General features: G+C 46.0%; 1 protein-coding gene and 1 long non-coding RNA gene across 7 annotated transcripts in view; one reads left to right on the forward strand and one right to left on the reverse strand.

Moving 5' to 3' along the window:
• SHANK3 (SH3 and multiple ankyrin repeat domains 3) overlaps positions 1-20,364 on the forward strand; it is a 609,395-nt gene that overhangs the window by 351,375 nt on the left and 237,656 nt on the right. The gene's annotated exons all lie outside the window — the stretch shown is intronic.
• The window catches only part of LOC141092940 (uncharacterized), a 38,214-nt gene continuing 19,593 nt past the window's right edge, over positions 1,744-20,364 (reverse strand). Inside the window, exon 4 of the long non-coding RNA XR_012232964.1 lies at positions 1,744-1,979. This is a non-coding gene — a long non-coding RNA (uncharacterized lncRNA). The remainder of the gene's footprint in view (positions 1,980-20,364) is intronic.

Genomic DNA, 20,364 nt, shown 5'->3' on the forward strand with positions numbered 1-20,364 from the left:
AGAGGGATCCTGTGGTATGTATCTTGGGATATGTAGAAGAGATCAGGGTATTGAATTGCCATAAACTAAACTGGCAATAGCTAGATTATTATATACTAGGTGTGCCCTATCGCATCGGGAGGGCAGTAACATCACGATGCGGGCAGCTTTGTGGCGCTGGGGGTGGCGGCCCACCCACTTCCGTGCAGTCACAACCGGCAGGAAAGACGGTGTTTTGCAGCCTGTGCTGGAGATAGTGTGCGGCGCCACCAAAGGGTGGCCGCACTCAATCTCCAGCACAGGCCTCAAGCTGCGGTCTTTACTGCCGGCTGTGACTGCACGGAGGTGGGTGGGCAGGCAGCGGCGGGATCCGGTGCGTTTAGTCAAGTAGTGGGTCCTGGCGGGGGTCCGGCGGCGGCCTCCCTCTCATTACTCCCCCCCTTAGTACACCCTCTCGTTACACCCCTCTCACAGCCGGCAGGAAAGACGGTGTTTTGCGGCCTGTGCTGGAGATGGTGTGCGGCGCCACCAGAGGGTGTCCGCACACAATCTCCAGCACAGTCCTCAAGCCGCGGTCTTTCCTGCTGGCTGTGACTGCACGGAGGTGGGTGGGCAGGCAGCGGCGGGATCCGGCGCGTCTAGTCAAGCGGTGGGTCCTGGCAGGGGTCCGACGGCGGCATCCCTCTCATTACTCCCCCCTCATTACACCCTCTCATTATACCCCCCTTCTTTACACCCCTCTCATTATACCTCCTCCTTACTCCCCTTTCACAGCCTCGTGATCGCAGCTGCAGCCTGGATCCGAGCGGCAGCTGGGATCCAAGCGGCGGTCGGGATCGCAGCGACGTTCGGGATCGCAGCGGCAGCCTGGATCCTAGCAGCAGCTGGGATCGCAGCGGCTTCGGGATCGCAGCGGCGGCCTGGATCCGAGCGGCAGCTGGGATCCCAGCGACGGTTGGGATCGCAGCGGCGGCCTGGAATCGAGCGGCGGTCGAGATCGCAGCGACGTTCGGGATCGCTGCTGCGTCCTAGATCTGAGCAGCATCACTTGGGTGCTTCAAAATGGCGGTCAGCGTACTTCCGGGGCGGCGCAGTGGATTGTGGGATTCGGGGACATCCAGACGGAAGTGGATGACGGACAATTTAAGGCAATTATATATATAGATTGCGAGAAAACTGATCGCCAGATGTAGGATAAGTGAAGAGCCACCGACAATGCGGGAGTTCTGTAGACAGTCTGTGGGTATAGAAAAGAGTATATACGCTAAAAGGAAAAGGGCTGGTACCTTTGAAACAATATGGAATCCCTGGGTGGAGAGGTGCTGACCTCAGAAGATCTATGCTGCATTACTCTGTACTTTTATTTAAATAGTTGTATATTTGCTTTACAGTGGGAAGGGGAACTATATTGTAAAATTTATAACTTGCCTATTTTTGACAGATTGACTATGCTTGTTGTTTTGTACTTTGTTATACAATAAAAATTTATCTGATAAAAAAAAAAAAAAACCACACGGCTGGGAGCTTAAAAATCTGGCAAGGAAGGAAGTGCAACACCAGATTTACGTAGCGTGTTCAATCAGGAGATTACAGGGTGGAGCCAATCAGGAAGTCAGGGTGGAGACAATCTGAAACAATACAGGTACCAGTATCTGGGTTAGCAAGGAACTGTCTAGCAAGCTGAATAGCTCAGAGAGAAGAGCTGCTGCCTGGTGCACAATATCTGCTGGGTTTGAGTCCTGATAATACTTCCCTCTTCCCAGGATGGCCTCAGAATATCTCAGGCTCTGGCTTCTCTGGATGTTTCTGATGAAAGGCACTTGTAAGCCTTGATGCATGGATGTTATCTTCTCGTCTGTAACCCCTCCATTCCATCAAATACTGTAATCTTTCTCTAAATCTTCTATAGTCCAGAATTTCATCCTTAATGTACTCTTCTTCACCATGGATTTTTTTCTGGTGGAGGAGGTGGCCAAGTTCTTCCTGGAAACAGGTTCTCACTGAATGGTTTAAGCAAAGATACATGGAACACAGGGTGAATTTTCAGAAGTTTTAGGCTGTGTGCTCACGTAAGCGGTTTTTGCGTGTTTTTTGTGCGTTTTTCCATGCAAAAACGCTTAAAAATGCATACATTAAGCATCCCATTCTTATAATGCATTCTGCAATTTTTGTGCACGGAAAAAACGCAGCATTTTCATTAATTTTGCGGAAAAAACGCATCTCCAACTATATTCTATGAGAATGTGGATGCGCCGGAAAAAAACACGCAAAAAAAGTGGAAAAAAAAAAAATGCATTTCTCCATGATGCGGTTTTTGCATGCGTTTCTATTGCGCACAAAGTGCTGTGTTAAAAACCGCTAATGTGAAAGTAGCCTAGCTCTGTCTGTAACAGCAGGAACTGAAGTATTAAATGGAATAGGAATAAATACTGAATGTAAGCCATTGATAGCAAAAAATGGACTTTGGGATGTAGAACTGTGTTTGGAATCATTACAGGCAAATTCTGCAGTTGGTAAATAGTCCATCCAGTCATCCTGTAGGTAAGAAATAAAACAGCGCAGGTATTGTTCAAGAGTTTGGTTAGTTCTTTCAGTCTTGCCATTGGATTGTGGGTGGATGGCTGTAGACAAATTGACAGTGACTCCTAAAGCTGTACAGAAGCTTTTCCAAAATCTTGATGTAAACTGAACACCTCTATCAATAATTTGTCAGAAATTCCATGCAGCCTAAATATCTCTTTGACAATTAATTCTGCGGTTTGTTCAGCAATAGGAATTCCTTTAGTTGGAATAAAATGGGACATCGTTGTCTCTTTGACTTTGGTCGCCCTAACCCCTTTTTTGCCTCTGCCTCTCTGATGCCTTTTGACCAGTTCAACCAAATCATCGGCATTCCAGGGATCTCCCAGGACATTTCAAGTCTGAATCGGGCTTGGAAGGGAATGTACAAACCAGTCAATTACAAATCGCTCTACCATCAGCACTGGGGTAGTGGACACCGGCTGCAACCACTTTTGGTGCAGCAGATCAAACACTTTTGGTGCAGCCCAGTGGTGGACCCTGAGAGACATTGTCACTCCCAAGCACACCAAAATTTCCGTTTTAGATTTTGCATATTCTTTGGCATTCTGTAAGTCTAAACTAATAGCAAAGCCACAAAAGAGGGCAAAAAATCCTCCAAAAATTCAAAAATACAGAAGGGCAGCACCGCTTACCTGTCCAGGTCTTTGATCAAATGAACTACAAGATGCAGCCAGCCCATATAGCAAAGATGTTGCAATACACAGGTGCAAAATACTAAATAGACAGACACTCACCATCTAGCCATTCATAGATGGGCTGACTGCTTTGTATACATTTGCACAATAGAGGCCTGTATAGGGCGCTGTTCACATGCAGGTATGCATAGTGTCTGGTTCTCAGCTTATTAGTCACTCCCCTACTATTCGATTAGGCGGGCTGGCCAGCACTCTCTACATGCATCCCATGTGAACACCCCTGTATACAAGACTAAAAGTGCTGGGTGTGGCTGCACCCTGAAAAATAAAGTGCACAAAATACATATAAATATGTGAGGCATTGGTCGATATTTTGGCCAAGATATGCAAGCTTGCAACCCAACGTCAAGGGTCCCCACGCTTGTGAGTATCCTGTAAGTGTAAATCATAGTAGGCCTTTTGTGGCTCCCCCGTTATGTGTGGTGTCAGGACTTTTGCCCACTGCTCTGTTGGAAGTTTCTCCCTTTTGGCGACTTTCAAAAACGGTTAAAAAGGTCTCTGTTGTCTCCTGGGATCATTTTCTATAAGGCTCTCTTCACTGCCTTCCGGATAGAAAAATCATCAGCTAACCTTGAAGTCGGAGCTAACACTGTGCCTTGCACCGCCTCTGCAGGTAATTCAATCTGCTGCTGCCATTGCCTGTGCTGTTGCTGCTGGAGCTGTTGCATAAGCAGCTTATTTGTTTCCTATTTTGCCAGCTGTTGGTGCTGTAGTTGTTGCTGGAGCTGCTGCTGCTGGGCTTGCACCAGGTGTTTAACCAGGTCGTCTATGCTGTCTAACGTTGCTCTCTGGCTTATACAGTGGCACCCCTGGTCAAAATTACTGTTACTGTGAACAGTTAAGCAAGTTGAAGCTGAAATGATCTCTAAAATGCCTAAAGTTAAAGATTACACATTTCCTTTGTATTTTAGGCAAAAAAAGTGTATAAGCTTTTCTTTTTTTTTTCATTTTAAAAATTACAAAAAAGGAAAATGGGCTGATGCAAAGTAAAATGGGTCAGAAGTTGTCTTCATGTAAGAATTGTGGCCAAAAAGCCACATGTTTAAGATGGAAACTAGGCCAAGCAACTTGCCCCATTCAAAATAAAACAAAAAAAAAAAAAAAAAAAAAAAAAAAAAAAATCACACATACACATTAGGTATTGCTGCGTTCAGAATCGCCCGATCTATCAATAAAAAAGAAGGATTAACCCGATTGATAAACAGCGTAGCGGGAAAAAAAAAAAAAAAAAAAAATCTAAATTCAAGAATTAAGTTTTATTTTTTGGTCACCGCGACATTACATTAAAATGCAATAATGGGCGATCAAAAGATCATATCTGCACCTAAATGGCATCCTTAAAAACATCAGCTCGGCGTGCAAAAAATAATCCCTCACCCAACCCGTGATCATGAAAAATGGAGACGCTATGGGTCTTGGAAAATGGCGCAATTTATTTATTTTTTTTTTTAAAGCAAACTTTGGAATTTTTTTTCACCACTTAGGTAAAAAAAGAACCTAGACATGTTTGGTGTCTATGAACTCGTAATGACCTGGAGAATCATAATGGCAGGTCAGTTTTAGCATTTAGTGAACCTAGCAAAAAACCCAAGCAAAAAACAAGAGTGGGATTGCACTTTTTTTTGCAATTTCACAACAGTTGGAATTTTTTTCCCATTTTCGAGTACATGACATGCTGAAAACAATTATGTCGTTCAAAACTACAACTCGTCCCGCAAAAAATAAGCCCTCACATGGCCATATTGATGGAAAAGTAAAAAAGTTATGGCCCTGGGAAGAAGGGGAGCGAAAAACGAAAAAAAAAAAAAGTGCCGGGAGTTAAGGGGTTAAATATCCCAACAAATCCCTCTCCTTCTCTTGTTTCATATTGCAGTTATAACTGAATCTTTATATGTTCAACAAGAGCTTCCTCTCTATCCTCAAAATTTGTGTGTCTGGAAGGCAACTATCTGCTGCCGTCACGTCTACAATAGCAATATATAAAGTGCTCTCAGTGAGAGAAACAAAATAGGAATCTTGTGGGTATGATACCTTTTAAGATTCCTATTTTGTTTCTCTCACTGAGAGCACTTTATATATTTTTTTCTACTGGCCAACACGGTACCAAACCACTTTTTTCGTTTAACAATAGCAATAGAACACAAATATCATTAACCCCTTCACCACCTTGGGATTTCCCATTTTTGTGTTTTTGCTTTTTACTCCCATTCTTTCCAGAGCCATCATTTTTTTTATTTTTCCGTTAATATGGCTTGTTTTTTTGCAGGACGAGTTGTTCCTTTGAACGACACCATTGATTTTACCATATAGTGTACTGTAAAACACAGAAAAAATTCCAAGTGCTGTGAAATTGCAAAAAAGTGTAATTTCACAATTGTTTTTTTTTTCCACTATGTTCACTTAATGCTAAAACTGACCTACCATTATGATTTTCCATGTCATTGCGAGTTCGCAGATACCAAATATGTGTACAGGTTCTTTTTATTTAAATGGTGTAAAAAAAATAAATCTAAAATTTGTAAAAAAAATAAATTAATTAAAAAATGGCTACAATTTTCTAGACCCGTAGCATCTCCATTTTTTTGGAAATAGGGCTTGGTGAGGGCTTATTTTTTATTAGCATAAATGCTCATCTGCTATGAACACAATGATGAGCTCAGGTCTCTCCTGCAGACTCTGGGTTGTCATGTCAACCCATCAGCGCCCCGCAGTCATGTGACAGGGGCACTGATGGGTGGAGCTAGTGCCGCACTTCCGGTGTGGGTATGATAAATGCCGCTGTCAGAGGTTGACAGCGGCATTTATCATGGTAACAGTCGCAGGTGGCTCGCGATTACACCCGGGGCTGTTAGGGGCACATGACAGGTGATCAGATCAGCTGTCATATGCCTGAAAACATGCAGGCTCAGCTCCTGAGCCCGCATCAAAGAGCGGCAGACGACCTGTGACTTACCTATACTCAGGGCTGTGGAGTCGGTAAGCCAAACCTTTGACTTCGACACCTCAATTTCCCTGACTTCTGACTCCATGACTCCAACTCCAGAACACTGCCTCACTACTGAGTATGTACATAAAGTGCAGCACAGATTCAGGTAAACTAGAAGTCGAGATCCTTAGACTAGGAATAGAACAGACATTTATAGGACATTTCAGAACTTTCCCAAATTCTTCTGCAACAATTTACAGCCCATTCTGCATTGTACTACTGTACTCAATCTATTATATATTTTAGGACACCGACTCAGTCCATTTTATACCGACTCCACCAAAATGGTCACCGACTCTGACTCCAACACCACAGCCCTGCCGATATGTCATAGGTCATGAAGGGGTTAAAGGGAATCTGTCATGTTGAAAATGGCATCTTATCTGCTGAACTGCAGGCAGGATGTTATAGAACAGGAGGACCTGGTTAGAATTATATATATTTTTGGGTGAAATTTTTCAGCAAAACTTCAGCATCGTATTCATTGAAATTCCTGGTGCTTTAGTCCAGTGGGTGGTCCTATTTAGTGATTAACAGTCTTCCTTGTATATCTCTGCATGCAGAGACATCTGTCAATCACTGAGTTGGACCTCCCACTGGACTCGTATACATACAACACCAGGGATTTCAGTGAATAAGATACAAGTTATACTGAATCCTTTCCCACACACCTATAGATCATCCTGTTCAACATCTCCTTATAAATCCATATTTCGTGTACGTTTTTACTGTAAAATTATTGTATACCTAATGACGCTGGGTTTCAAGATGCTTTATTAACGCATTTGAATGCAATAATGAACCCAATTCAGTCCTGCTCCACAATAGTACGCTGTGGCTTGTTCTCGCAAGCATGGCCTATTAGATTGCCTGTCAGATATCACTAACGGGACTAGTACTATGGAATACTACGGTAAGTATCTCAAGCGAAGAAAAGATCACAGCTTCAAGCCCTTTAGAGTGGCTAAAAAATGAAATACAGCTCAATAGAAAAAAACATCATACAAAATAACCATTTTTTATATTTTAATTGTATTTAGTCAAAATAGTAAACTATAAAAATATTACATACTCCTTAGCAGTGCAAAAATAATGATCCTTCAATTCTAGGTCAAATATAAATAAAGTCACAGCGTCTGTAACATCCATTTACATATGTGGAGAAAAGCTTCCATCACAGTTATGTGAAATATACAATATTATATAGCTACATTTGCTGGAAGGAAGAAAAAAATAATAAATCCTTTATGTCCTTCATGGCCTCTGTCAGGGGTTTTTTTTTTTTTTTTTTTTTTTACATTGCTTCATACTCTGCTTTTCTATCCAGAGGGAGACCACAAACAATATTATACTGCATGGTATACAGTGTATATAAAAAGTCTACACATCCTTGTTAAAATGCCAGGTTTATGTCACGTAACCAATCATACCAAGAAGAATCATTTTCCCATATTTAAGGGGAATCTAACAACTGAACACAATCACATCCCTAATTATAAGAGGGTGTTAACACTAATGCACCCTCAAAATTATTTCAGTTTGTTTCTCATTTCAGAGAAAAACAGTTTAGTAATCGCCGCTGACTGAGCCACACAGGAGACTGGTCGGACAGATGGGTACCTAGCGGCTTCTAACCAACTGCTGTCGTGTAGTGACAGTTCTTTCCTTAGAAACGCATGCAGGAAAAGACCTGTCATTCACTGACAGCAGATAGAGAGAATTCGCCTGTCCGACTAGTCTCCCGTGTAGCTTGGTCGACGGCAGCTACTAAACTACGTTTTTCACTGAAACACTGCACCTCTCCAAATATACTGTATATATCTGGAATCATACAGCCACAGTCTGATACACGTTGTCCGTGGATTCTGCAGCATATATCAAGCTATCAGGTTCCCTTTAGGCTGTGTGCCCATGTTGCGTTTCTTAAGCGTTTTTGCCGCAGCGGAAGCGCTTAAAAAACAAATCCTATGGGATTCTGCAATGCTGTGCCAATGCTGCGGATTTTCCCGCTGCAGAATCACATAGCGGTAAAATCCGCAGCATGTTAATTATTTCTGCGGAATCGCGGTGATTCCGTCGCCATAGGATTGCATTGAAACTCTCACTTTTCGCATGTGGCTATGCCCACCATGGGTAAAGTGAGCGCTTCATGTGGGGATGGTACCCAGAGTCTGGAGGAGAGGAGACTCTCCTCCATGCCCTGGGTACCATAACCCTGTAAAAACTAGAATTAAAATAAAAAATGATGATATACTCACCTTCTCACAGCCCCCGGAGCCTTCCCACCACGCTGCCAGCATCTTGCGTTCCCAGGGATGCATTGCGTGAATCACCTGAGATGACATTGCCGTCTCACGAGCGTGACGTCACAAAGGTCCTTCGCGCAATGCATCCCTGGGAACGGAACGTACCGGGAGCGCCACTGAGGAGATCGGGGGCCGTCAGAAGGTGCGAATAACCATATATTTTTATTTTTTTTTAATTATTTTTAACATTCTATCTTTTACTATTGATGCTGCATAGGCAGCATCAATAGTAAAAAGTTGGTTACACTTGTCAAGCACTATGCTTCACAAGTGTGACCAACCTGTCGGTCACTTTTCCAAGCAATGTGTCAAATCGCTTGGAAAGCGCAAGCATTGTGCAAGCTAAAAACGCTTGCAAAATGCTTGTGTTTAGCGGGAAAACGCATGTGAATTCCACATGCGTTTTACCCGCGGCAGGGAGTTACGGAAATGCGGACATTTCCGCAGTTTCTGCAACGTGGTCACTTAGCCTAAATGTCACTATTGAGCTGTACAATTCCATTGACAAAAAAGGAAATAATTTTGAGGGTAAAAAGACAAATAAGGCTGATTTCACATTAGCATTTTTTTGCACAGCGCTTCGTGCGCGTCCATGCACATGCGTCATGCTCCCCTTTAACATGGGGGGCGCATGGTCTTGCGTTTGCACGCGTTCGTATGCGTTTTCGTGCACATGCGTTTTTTTTTTTTTACAGTGTGCGCCTAGGCTCGCCCGACGCAACCTGTTGCATTTTTGGGTCCGTCCAACGGCATCAAAAAAACGCATGCGCACGCTTGCGCACGGAATGCGCCAAAATGACGCATTACAGTCTATGGGAACGCAGGCGTGCGCATGGATATGCGCACGCCTACGTTTGAAAACGCATGCGTTAAACAATGTTAATTGTAGTTACTTTTCTGGGAGTAGGTTAACTGCTTTTAAAGGCGGAGCATGAGGAACTGGTTTTGGCTTACATTGCCGAAACAGACTCCAGCAAATATGCCCTCCTCTTCTGAAGTTTCAAAAAATGCAAGCACTGAGTCGTCAAGTGCTGTCTCCTGGTCAGGAAGAACCCCTTTCCTTGTGTCCTTCACCCCCACCAAAAGTGAATGATGCAGCAGGCCACACTTCACATTAGTCCATGTAGCTCTGTCATGCCATGCCTGGGTTATCAAGTCAAATCATGAATTCCCAAGTCCAAGATGAATCAGACATGGCGTGTGGGTGGCCAGCCAGGGCAGTGGGGTTAATCGGTACCAGGCCGGTGTCTCACAGGGATGTGTCACGGTGGTGGTGACCCGTTCCGTGGCCCTGGGCGTCTATGCAAAGGGGTGAATTACGTTTATAGGTGAATGATGCATGACGCCAGGCGCAGGAGAAAGATGACAGACACAGTCGTGCAGATCCTTTACCTGTACTTGGTAAGTGCCGTCCAGGACCCAGAGTACAGATGGAGAAGGCACTGGTCAGCCTGGAAGCCAATTTTGAATTCTCTCTCTGCAGATAGGTAGTGTGGCCTCCATTCTAGCGATTATCTGAGGTACTCGCAGTGCTGATTTCAATGAAGTTCCCTCTGTTGACTCTTTTGGAACTTTCTCGTATGGCAGGCAGCCGTAGCCTTTTCCTTCTGGCTCTCATACGTCGATGCTGGGGCCTCCGAGCCTTAGTTGGGTACAGAGCATTACAGCTGCTACTTCCTCCGGTTTCTGCTGCAGGAACGTCAGTTTCCCTACAAACTCGGAGACCGGAATCCGGACCATACGCTCCAGCTAGGAGTGAGCCTTAACTCTGCTCATCCTCCAGCTCCCCTTCTCACGTGCACATTCTTCCCCTTCTCTGCACAGAGTGCCCTAACTTACCTCCTCCCGACCACAGAGAGCAGCTCCTCAGCAGTCAGGTTCAGAGGTCTCCCTGCTGGCCTGGAGTGGGAAATGTGTTGTGTGTTGGTTGAACTGCTAGAGAGATCCTTCGTTGCTCCCAAGCATGACATCACACTCCCTAGGAGGAAGGTAATGCCACTGTGGCGACCGTACTCCTGAGGACGCCACAAGTGCACTGATGCCCAGCCACTGCTAGATGATTCTGCTGGTACATTGACCCAGACCACTACATTCCCCTCACACTCTACACAGCCAGAATCTGACCCCGAGGAAACTCAGGTTCCCCTTCCCGCATACTATACCACCCTACAAGGTGACAAAGAGGAAGGTGCAGATGAAAGGGCAGGTTCCTTGAGCAGGTGGGGGCATACTCATGGGCGACGGCACTTGCACAGGGCCCCTCATAGTACGCAAAAGTGTCTGCCGGTGGGAGGGCCCACCCACCACCCACTGTCAGCCACACACCGCCGTACTATGAGGGGCTCTGTGCCAGTGCCATCGCCAACGAGTGGGCCCCCCCTGCTTGCTCTGGATCACAGCACTTGCAAAGCTGAAATACTTACCTCTCCCTTCTCCACCGCCATGACGTCTTCCGCGTGTCCTGACAGTGATATTCTGATCAGAGAGCGCAATGACATCACATCTGTACGCCCTTTGCCTAAACAGCCAAGTGCAGGGAGATGGAAGATGGGGACGACGAGAAGTCCAGACTAGTACAGGGATTCCCTAGCGAGGAGACTTTAATTGTTTTCAATGTTGGGACAGCAATTTTTGGGGAGCACTATACTCTGGAGAATGATATATGGGGCCCACCATACACTGGAGCATTCCAAAGGTGGACATCAGACACTGGAGCAGTATTTACAGGGCCCATTATACACTGGAGCATTAGAAATGGGGCCCATTATATATGGAGCATTATTTGGGCCCATAAGACAGTGGAGCTTCATCCATGGGGACCAACATATACTGTAGCATTATGTGGAGCTCATCATCTACTGTTTCAAACATTATATGGGACCAGTGATTCTGTATGGAGAAATATATGGGCCTCATTACTCTGTATAGCGCACTATGCAGTACCCATAATACTGTATGGAGTAATATACTGTCCATTTTTGGAGCTATTGGAGAATTTCTTCAGTAATAAAAATTGATGTTTTTGCCATTCAAATGGGCACTGTAGGTGTGTTTAATGTCCTCCACTCCCTGCCGACTTCGCTTCCCCATTGACTTGCATTGGGTTTCTTGTTTTAGTCGGCCTTCGACTCTTCACGATAATTGGCCGATTTCGTTCGACCCGACTTTTGAGAAAGTCGGGTTTCATGAAACCCGACTCGACCCGAAAAAAGGCAAAGTCGCTCATCTCTACTCTTTACCTCTCACAATTTTTCCTTCCTTGGCCTCACTGAAACATGGCTGACACCCTCTGACACTGCCTCCCCTGCTGCACTATGCTATGGTGGCCTGCACTTCAGCCACACTCCTCGCCCTGGCAACAGACATGGTGGAGGAGTGGGCCTTCTCCTTTCTTCCAACTGCACCTTCAACCCAATCCCACCTCTTCCCTCCCTAATCCTCCCCTCTTTTGAAGTCCACTCTGTCCGCATCTACTCTCCCTCCAACCTCCAATTGGCCATCATATACCGACCTCTGGGCCCGACCACTGCCTTTATTGACCAATTCTCTACCTGGCTCCTTCACTTCCTCTCTGCTGATATTCCCACCATCATCATGGGTGACTTAAACATCCCCATTGACACCCACCAGTCAACAGCTTCCAAACTGCTGTCCCTTACTTCCTTTGGACTTACTCAGTGGTCCTTCTCAGCCACCCACACAGATGGACACATATTAGACCTGGTCTTCACCCACCTCTGCTCCCTATCTAACTTCACAACCTCCCCTCTATCTGACCATCATCTACTCACTTTCTCATCCTTGTCCTCCTCACCTGTCACCCATGTCCAGCAACATGCGCACCCCCGCAGAAATCTTGCACATCTAGACACACACACTCCGACTCTATCCTACCACTGTCCTCCATATCCTCACTCCATGACACAGACACTGCCACTAGTTTCTACAATGCCACTCTTGCATCAGCCATCGACTCGGTCACCCCTGTCATGCATAACAGAGTGCGACGAGTCAATAGACAACCCTGGCACAATAACGCCACTAAAAAGCTTCGGCAAGCATCCAGAATTGCTCAATGGCGCTGGAAGAAAGCGCATTCCCGAGACGACTTCACTGCACTCAAACAAGCAACACTTGCATTCAAATCAGCTCTCACCTCTGCTAAGCAGGCCTACTTTACATCCCTTTTATCTTCCTTATCCCACAACCCTAAACAGTTGTTCAATACTTTTAACTCCCTCCTCCGCCCACCACTACCCCCTCCAACTTCCCTAATCTCTGCTGAGGACTTCGCCATGCACTTCAAAAACAAGATAGACCAAACATGGCCAAGTCTTTATTATTCAACCACCACAACCCCTTTGTATACCAGACCAATGCCCAAACCCCATAACATCCTTATCCAACATCACTGAAGGGGAGCTTGCCCACCTTCTCTCCAAATGACACTTCACCACTTGTGCACTTGACCCCATCCCATCTTCTCCCCAACCTCACCACCACTCTTATCCCATCTCTAACCAACCTCTACAACCTATCGCTTCCATTACCTTCCCTTCTGCTTTCAAACATGCTACAATCACGCCTATTCTCAAAAAGCCAACCCTCGACCCTACCGCTATGTCCAGCTATCGCCCAATATCGCTGCTTCCAAACTCCTGGAGCAGCATGTCCACGCTGAACTTTCCTCCCATCTCTCATCTAACATGCTCTTTGATAATCTACAATCTGGTTTCCGCCCTCATCACTCCACTGAGACAGCCCTGACCAAAATTACTAACGACCTACTTACAGCCAAATCAAGTGGACAATACTCTATACTCCTCCTTCTAGACCTGTCCTCTGCCTTCGTCACGGTTGGCCACTGCCTCCTACTACAGATCCTCTCTTCCTTTGGCATCAAAGACCTTGCCCTATCCTGGATCTCCTCATACCTCTCCAACCGCATATTCAGCGTCTCCCACTCCCACACTACCTCCTCATCCCACACTCTTTCTGTTGGAGTCTGCCAAGGCTCTGTTCTAGGACCCCTACTCTTCTCAATTTTTACACTTGGCCTGGGGCAACTCATATAGTCCCATGGATTCCAGTACCACCTTTATGCCGATGATACTCAGATCTACCTCTCTGGCGCAGACATCACCTCTCTGCTCTCCGAAATCCCGGAGTGTCTATCAGCCATATCCTCCTTCTCCTCCCGCTTCCTCAAACTGAATGTGAACAAATCTGAACTGATCATCTTCCCCCCATCTCACAGATCTTCCTTACCTGACCTATCTATAACAATTGACGTCATCACGCTTTCACCCGTACCAGAGGTCCGCTACCTCGGAATAACCCTTGACTCTGCTCTGTCCTTCAAACTGCACATCCAAGCTCTCTCCACCTCCTGCCACCTCCAGCTCAAAAATATTTCCAGAATCCGTCCCTTCCTCAACCCTCACTCTACTAAAATGCTTGTGCATGCCCTCATCATCTCCTGTCTCGACTATTGCAACATCCTTTCTGTGGCCTCCCTGCTAACACTCTCGCACTTCTCCAGTCCATCCTTAACTCTGCTGCCCGACTAATTCATCTCTCTCCTCGTTACTCCTCTGCTTCTCCCCTCTGCAAATCTCTTCACTGGCTCCCATTCCCTCAATGTATCCAATTCAAATTACTAATACTCACCTACAAGGCCATCTTTAACCTGCCTCCTCCATATATCTCTGAACTGATCTCCCGATATCTTCCTCACGTTATCTCTGATCCTCCCAAGAACTCCTTCTCTCCTCCACACTTATTCACTCCTCACCCAATTGCCTCCAATACTTCTCCCGGATAGCCCCCATCCTCTGAAATTCTTTTCCCCAACATGTCCGGCTATGAACCACACCTGGATCATTCAGACGGAACCTGAAAACCCATCTCTTCAGGAAAGCCTACAGCCTGCAATGATCCCTGCTGCCCCCTCACCACTACTGGAGCTACCGCCTCGCCATCACTGGAGCTGCTGCAACCCCCTAACCTACTGTCTCCTTCCCCACCATCCTGTAGAATGTAAGTCCAAAAGGGCAGGGTCCTCTCTCCCCTCTATGTCAGTCTGTGATTGTTAGTTTGCTTACTGTAAGTGATATCTGTAATTTGTATGTAACCCCTTCTCATGTACAGCACCATGGAATCAATGGCGCTATATAAATAAATATTAATAAAAAAACAGCAACTTCAGAAGTTGAAGTCCTGGGTGCAACCGTTGGCACCAAGGCTGTGGCGCGTAAGGGGTTTGGTGTAGTCCTGGTGAAGATGGTGTCCTGGATCCTGGCATAGATTCCTCGTGGTCCCTGGGAGGGTCCTGGGTCCGGAGGATGAAGGGACGGAGAGAGGAAATTCTTTTTCCCAGGCAGAGGATGACGCTACATGGCGGTGGCTAGCGAGTTTGTCAGGACACGTTCACAGCAGATCACCCCGCTTTCCTGCTGGTAAGGGCGAGTGTCAAAGTTGCTACCGCGGGCCCTTTGACTCAGGGTCAGAGGCGTCAATGATGTCAGCGGTGTAAGTACCGATCTCTGGTAGTGACACTGAGGCCGCTCAGACTTGGGCTTGCTCTGGCACAATTCCCTGAGATAGGAGCACTGACATTGTCCTGCGCACTGCACGTTCCCGCCACGACTGACTGGTTTCCCACGCGCATTGGCTTCATCTTGGCCACGCCCCCTAACACTGAGCGCAAAGGTCTGTCTGGGGCCTTAAAGGGAATCTGTCACCTCGTTTTCACACTGTATGTGAATTAGTTGAGTCCAGTCCAATGGGCGATCTTTTTTCTCCTTCCCTTCTTGGCCGCTGTACGCAATATTTCAGGTAATTTCCTTAGTTCTTGTCCATATTTCGTGTGTGCGCATTGCAATCTCCATTAGCGCGAGCGCAGCATGCTTTGCCCAACTCCCATTCAGGCTTGGCTGCTGTGATGACTGCTCAGCACAGACTTCGGTCCTAGCGCCTTTCCCAGGCTTGTGCTGCATGTGTAGTTACTGCTGGCCCTCAAGCTAAGCCTATGGTGACTACTAGTTTACACGTGCAGCGCTGTGTTCTGGAGCTTAAGTCCATATTTCACCCTACTGAGCATGTCCATGATATATGGTGCCTTACCACTGGTGCTTGGATATCAGGTACTCTTCTGATGTGGCAGCTTCAAATTGGTCCTTGTGTATAAAAGGTCCTCAGGAACATACGCCAATGCACTAGAATCACGTGTGTTTGGTGTGTTGGTGGCTACTATACTACCCTGTGTGCACGTGTGCCGCTTATAGCACTGCGAGTGTTTTGTCTGGACAGGCAGTGTATGGTGGGAACTCCCGCTTGAACTTAACATCTGCGCCGGAAGTCCTCAGGTGCGTGTGCTGAAGCACAACCGTGTGTCAGAGCAGGGTCAACCACCAGCTTAGTCTTCCCTGGGGGGTTAAGTTATAGGGACCCCAATTAGTATTTTTCTATACGACTGTGCAGTCTAACAGGGTATCGTCCTTTTTGCTTTGTTTCATAGTACCGCTCTGTGGTGTAGCAGAGCTTGTTACTTTGCGCTCTGTGCACACTGAATGACTTTTAACTCCGTGTGCTTAACATGTTTTTTTGCAGCTTTGCTCCGCCATTGTGCTAGCTGCGGTTTTTCCATTACCGCAAGGTGGACCCGAGTTGTGAACGCACCTTATTATAATTTCTTATTTGGTGCATTCCGCCAATCCTAACACATATTCCACCATACTTCTAGAACCAAAGATGACTTGTTTTGTAACTCCCACATTGTTTTTTTATTGCAATATTATTTAACCCCTTCCTGCCATCCGACGTACTATCCCGTCCATGGGACCTGGGCCCCTATGCCCATGGACGGGATAGTACGTCTACTGCGATCAGCGGCGCCCACGTGGTGAGCGCCGCTGATCGCGGCCGGGTGTCAGCTGACTATCACAGCTGACACCCGGCACAATGTGTCAGGGGCGGTCACGGACCGCCCCTGACACGTTAACCCCTTGCACACCGGGGGTTAAAGTGAAGCATCGGCAGGGAGGGGGCTCCCTCCGTGCTTCCCTGAGCCCCCCACGGCAGCGCAATGTGCAGCGCTGCTGCGGGGGGCTCCTTTCCTGCAGGCCCCCGAATCCAAGATGGCGACGGGGGCCTTCGGGGGCCTGCAGGAAGCTGGCTTCCTCAGTGCCTGCAAAGCGCAGGCATGAGGAAGCCTTCTGCACTGCCTGTGACAGATCTCTGATCTGTCACAGTGATCTGTGATGTGACAGTTCAGCGATCTGTCACAGGACAGTGATGTCCCACCTGGGACTATTTAATAAAGTTAATAAAAAAAATGTGTTAAAATAATAAAAAAAATAAATAAATAGCCAAATAAATTAGAAAAAAAAAAATATTCCCCCAATAAATCCATTTTTTGGAAATCAAACAAAAAAAATAATAAAAGTACACATTAGGTATCGCCGCGTCCGTAACGACCCACCCTATAAAACTGTCCCATTAGTTAACCCCTTTAGCGAACCCCTTAAAAAATAAAAAACGAAACAAAAAATAATTTATTATCATACCGCCAAACAAAAAGTGTAATAACGCGCGATCAAAAAGACGCATATAAATATCCATGGTACCGCTGAAAACGTCATCTTGTCCCGCAAAAAACGAGCCGCCACACAGCATCATCAGCGAAAAAATAAAAAAAAGTTATAGCTCGCAGAATAAAGCGATGCAAAAATAATTATTTTTTTTTATATAAAATAGTCTTCATTGCATAAAACCGACAAAACATAAAAGACCTAAATGAGGTATCGCTGTAACTGTACTGACCCAAAGAATAAAGCCGCTTTATCAATTTTACCGCACGCGGAACGGTGTAAACGCACCCCCCAAAAGAAATTCATGAAACGCTGGTTTTTGTTCATTCTGCGTCTCAAAAACCGGAATAAAAAGCGATCAAAAAATGTCACGTGCCCGAAAATGGTACCAATAAAAACGTCAACTCGTCCCGCAAAAAATAAGACCTCACATGACTCGGTGTGTCAAAATACGGAAAAATTATAGCTCTCAATATGTGGTGATGCAAAAACTATTTTTACAATAAAAAGCGTCTTTTAGCGTGCGACAGCTGCCAAACATAAAAACCGCCATAAATAGTAAATCAAACCCCCCGTTATCACTCCATTTTTCCATTAGGGTTAGGGCTGAGATTAGGGTTAGGGGTGTGTTGGGGTTCGGGTTGGATTTAGAATTGGGGGTTTCCACTGTTTGGGCACATCAGGGGCTCTCCAAATGCAACATGGCGTCTGATCTCAATTCCAGACAATTCGGAGTTGAAAAAGTCAAATGGTGCTCCTTCCCTTCCAAGCTCTGCCATGCGCTCAAACAGTGTTTTACCCCCACATGTAGGGTATCAGCCTACTCAGGACAAATTGCAAAACAATTTTTGGGGTCCAATTTCTCATGTTACCCTTAGGAAAATAAAAAATTGGGGGCAAAAATATCATTTTTGTAGAAAAAAATGATTTTTTTATTTTCACGTCCGAGTGTTATAAACTTCTGTGAAGCACTTGGGGGTTCAAAGTGCTCACCACACATATAGATAAGTTCCGTGGGGGGGGTCTAGTGTCCAAAATGGGGTCACTTGTGGGGAGTTTCAATAGTTTAGGTACATCAGGGGCTCTCCAACCGCACATGACACCCGCAGACCATTCCATCAAAGTCTGCATTCCAAAACGTCACTGCTTCCCTTCCGAGCCCCGACGTGTGTCCATACAGTAGTTTTCTCCCACATATGGGGTGTCAGCGTACTCAGGACAAATTGGACAACAACTTTTGGGGTCCAATTTCTCCTGTTACCCTTGGGAAAATAAAAAAATTGGGGACTAATTGATTATGTTTGTGGAAAAAATACGATTTTTTTATTTTCATGCCCTTTCACATAAACTTCTGTGAAGCACTGGGGGGTTCAAAGTGCTCACCACACATCTAGATAAGTTCCTTGGGGGGTCTAGTTTACAAAATGGTGTCATTTGTGGGGGGGTTCCACTGTTTAGGTACATCAGGGGTTTTCCAATCGCGACATGGTGTCCGATCTCAATTCCAGACAAAAACGTCAAATGGCGCTGCTTCCCTTCCGAGCTCTGCCATGCGCCCAAATAGTGGTTTACCCCCACATGTGGGGTATCAGCGTACTCAGGACAAATTGCCAATAACTTTTAGGCTGTGTGCCCACGTAGCGATTTAAGCGTTTTTGCCGCGATTTTTGGCGCAAAAACGTTTAAAAATAGTGTACAGAATGCCCCCCATGCATTCCTATGGCATTCCGCACATGCTGTGCTAATGCTGCGCTTATTTCCGCGGCGGAAAAAAACGCAGCATGCTCATTCTTTTGTGCAGAATCGCAAAGAATTGCCGCGATTCCGCACCCATAGGAATGCATGAGAATCGCTTACTTCCCGCATGTGGCTATGCCCACCATGCGGGAAGTTAAGCGTCTCATGTGCGGTTGGTACCCACGGTGTGGAGGAGAGGAGACTGTCCTCCAGGCCCTGGGTACCATACCCCTGAAAAAAAAAAAAAAAAAAAAAAAAAAAAAAAAAAAAAAAAAAATCGGGGTATATTTACCTTCCGGCGTCCCGCGCTGCATTCCCGGCCTAAGCGTTCCCAGTAATGCCTTGCGGCAAGGCCCTGCAATGACGTGGTCTCGCGAGATCGCTATAGCAACGCGAGACTACGTCATCACAGGTCTCGCAAGGCATTACTGGGAAGGCTGAGGCCCGGGATGGCAGCGCGGGACGCCGGTAGGTAAATATACCCTGATTTTTTTTTAGCATTCTATCTTTTACTATTGATGCCGCATAGGCGGCCTCAATAGTAAAAACCTGGTCACACTCGTCAAACACTGTTTGACGAGTGTGACCAACCTGTCAATCACTTTCCAAGCGATGATTCAAATCGCTTGGAAAGTGCTTGAATATCGCACGCGAAAATCGCGGCAAAATCACGATCATAATGGCGGTGAAATTGCGCGTTTTTTCCGTGCGATTTCTGGGAAGGAGTCCGGTTTTTAGTGAGCGTTTTAAAACGCTACGTGGGCACATAGCCTTAGGGTCCTGTTACCCTTGGAAAAATAAGAATTGAGGGTGAAAAGATCATTTTTGTGGAAAAAATATGATTTTTTAATTGTACGGCTTTATGTTATAAACGTCTGTGAAGCCCATGGGGGTTCAAAGTTCTCACCACACATCTAGATAAGTTCCTTAGGGGGGTCTAGTTTCCAAAATGGTGTCATTTGTGGGGGGTTTCCACTGTTTTGGTACATCAGGGGTTTTCCAAACGCGACATGGTGTCCGATCTCAATTCCAGCCAAAAACGTCAAATGGCGCTGCTTCCCTTCCGAGCTCTGCCATGCGCCCAAATAGTGGTTTACCCTCACATATGGGGTATCAGCGTACTCAGGACAAATTGCACAATAACTTTGTAGGGTCCTGTTACCCTTGGGAAAATAAAAATTGGGGTGAAAAGATCATTTTTGTGGAAAAAATATGATTTTTTAATTGTACCGCTGTACGTTATAAACTTCTGTAAAGCCCTTGTGGGTTCAAAGTTCTCACCACATATCTAGATAAGTTCCTTGGGGGGGTCTAGTTTCCAAAATGGGGTCACTTGTAGGGGGTTTCCACTGATTAGGGACATCAGGGACTCTCCAAACGTGACATGGCGTCCAATCTGAATTCCAGCCAATTTTGCATTGAAAAAGTCAAACGGCGCTCCTTCCATTCTGAGCTCTGCCATGCGCCGAAACAGTCGTTCCCCCCCA

The sequence above is a fragment of the Dendrobates tinctorius genome, unplaced genomic scaffold (assembly GCF_039654945.1).
Source record: "Dendrobates tinctorius isolate UK_male_01 unplaced genomic scaffold, ASM3965494v1 ptg000062l, whole genome shotgun sequence".
Classification (NCBI taxonomy): domain Eukaryota; kingdom Metazoa; phylum Chordata; class Amphibia; order Anura; family Dendrobatidae; genus Dendrobates; species Dendrobates tinctorius.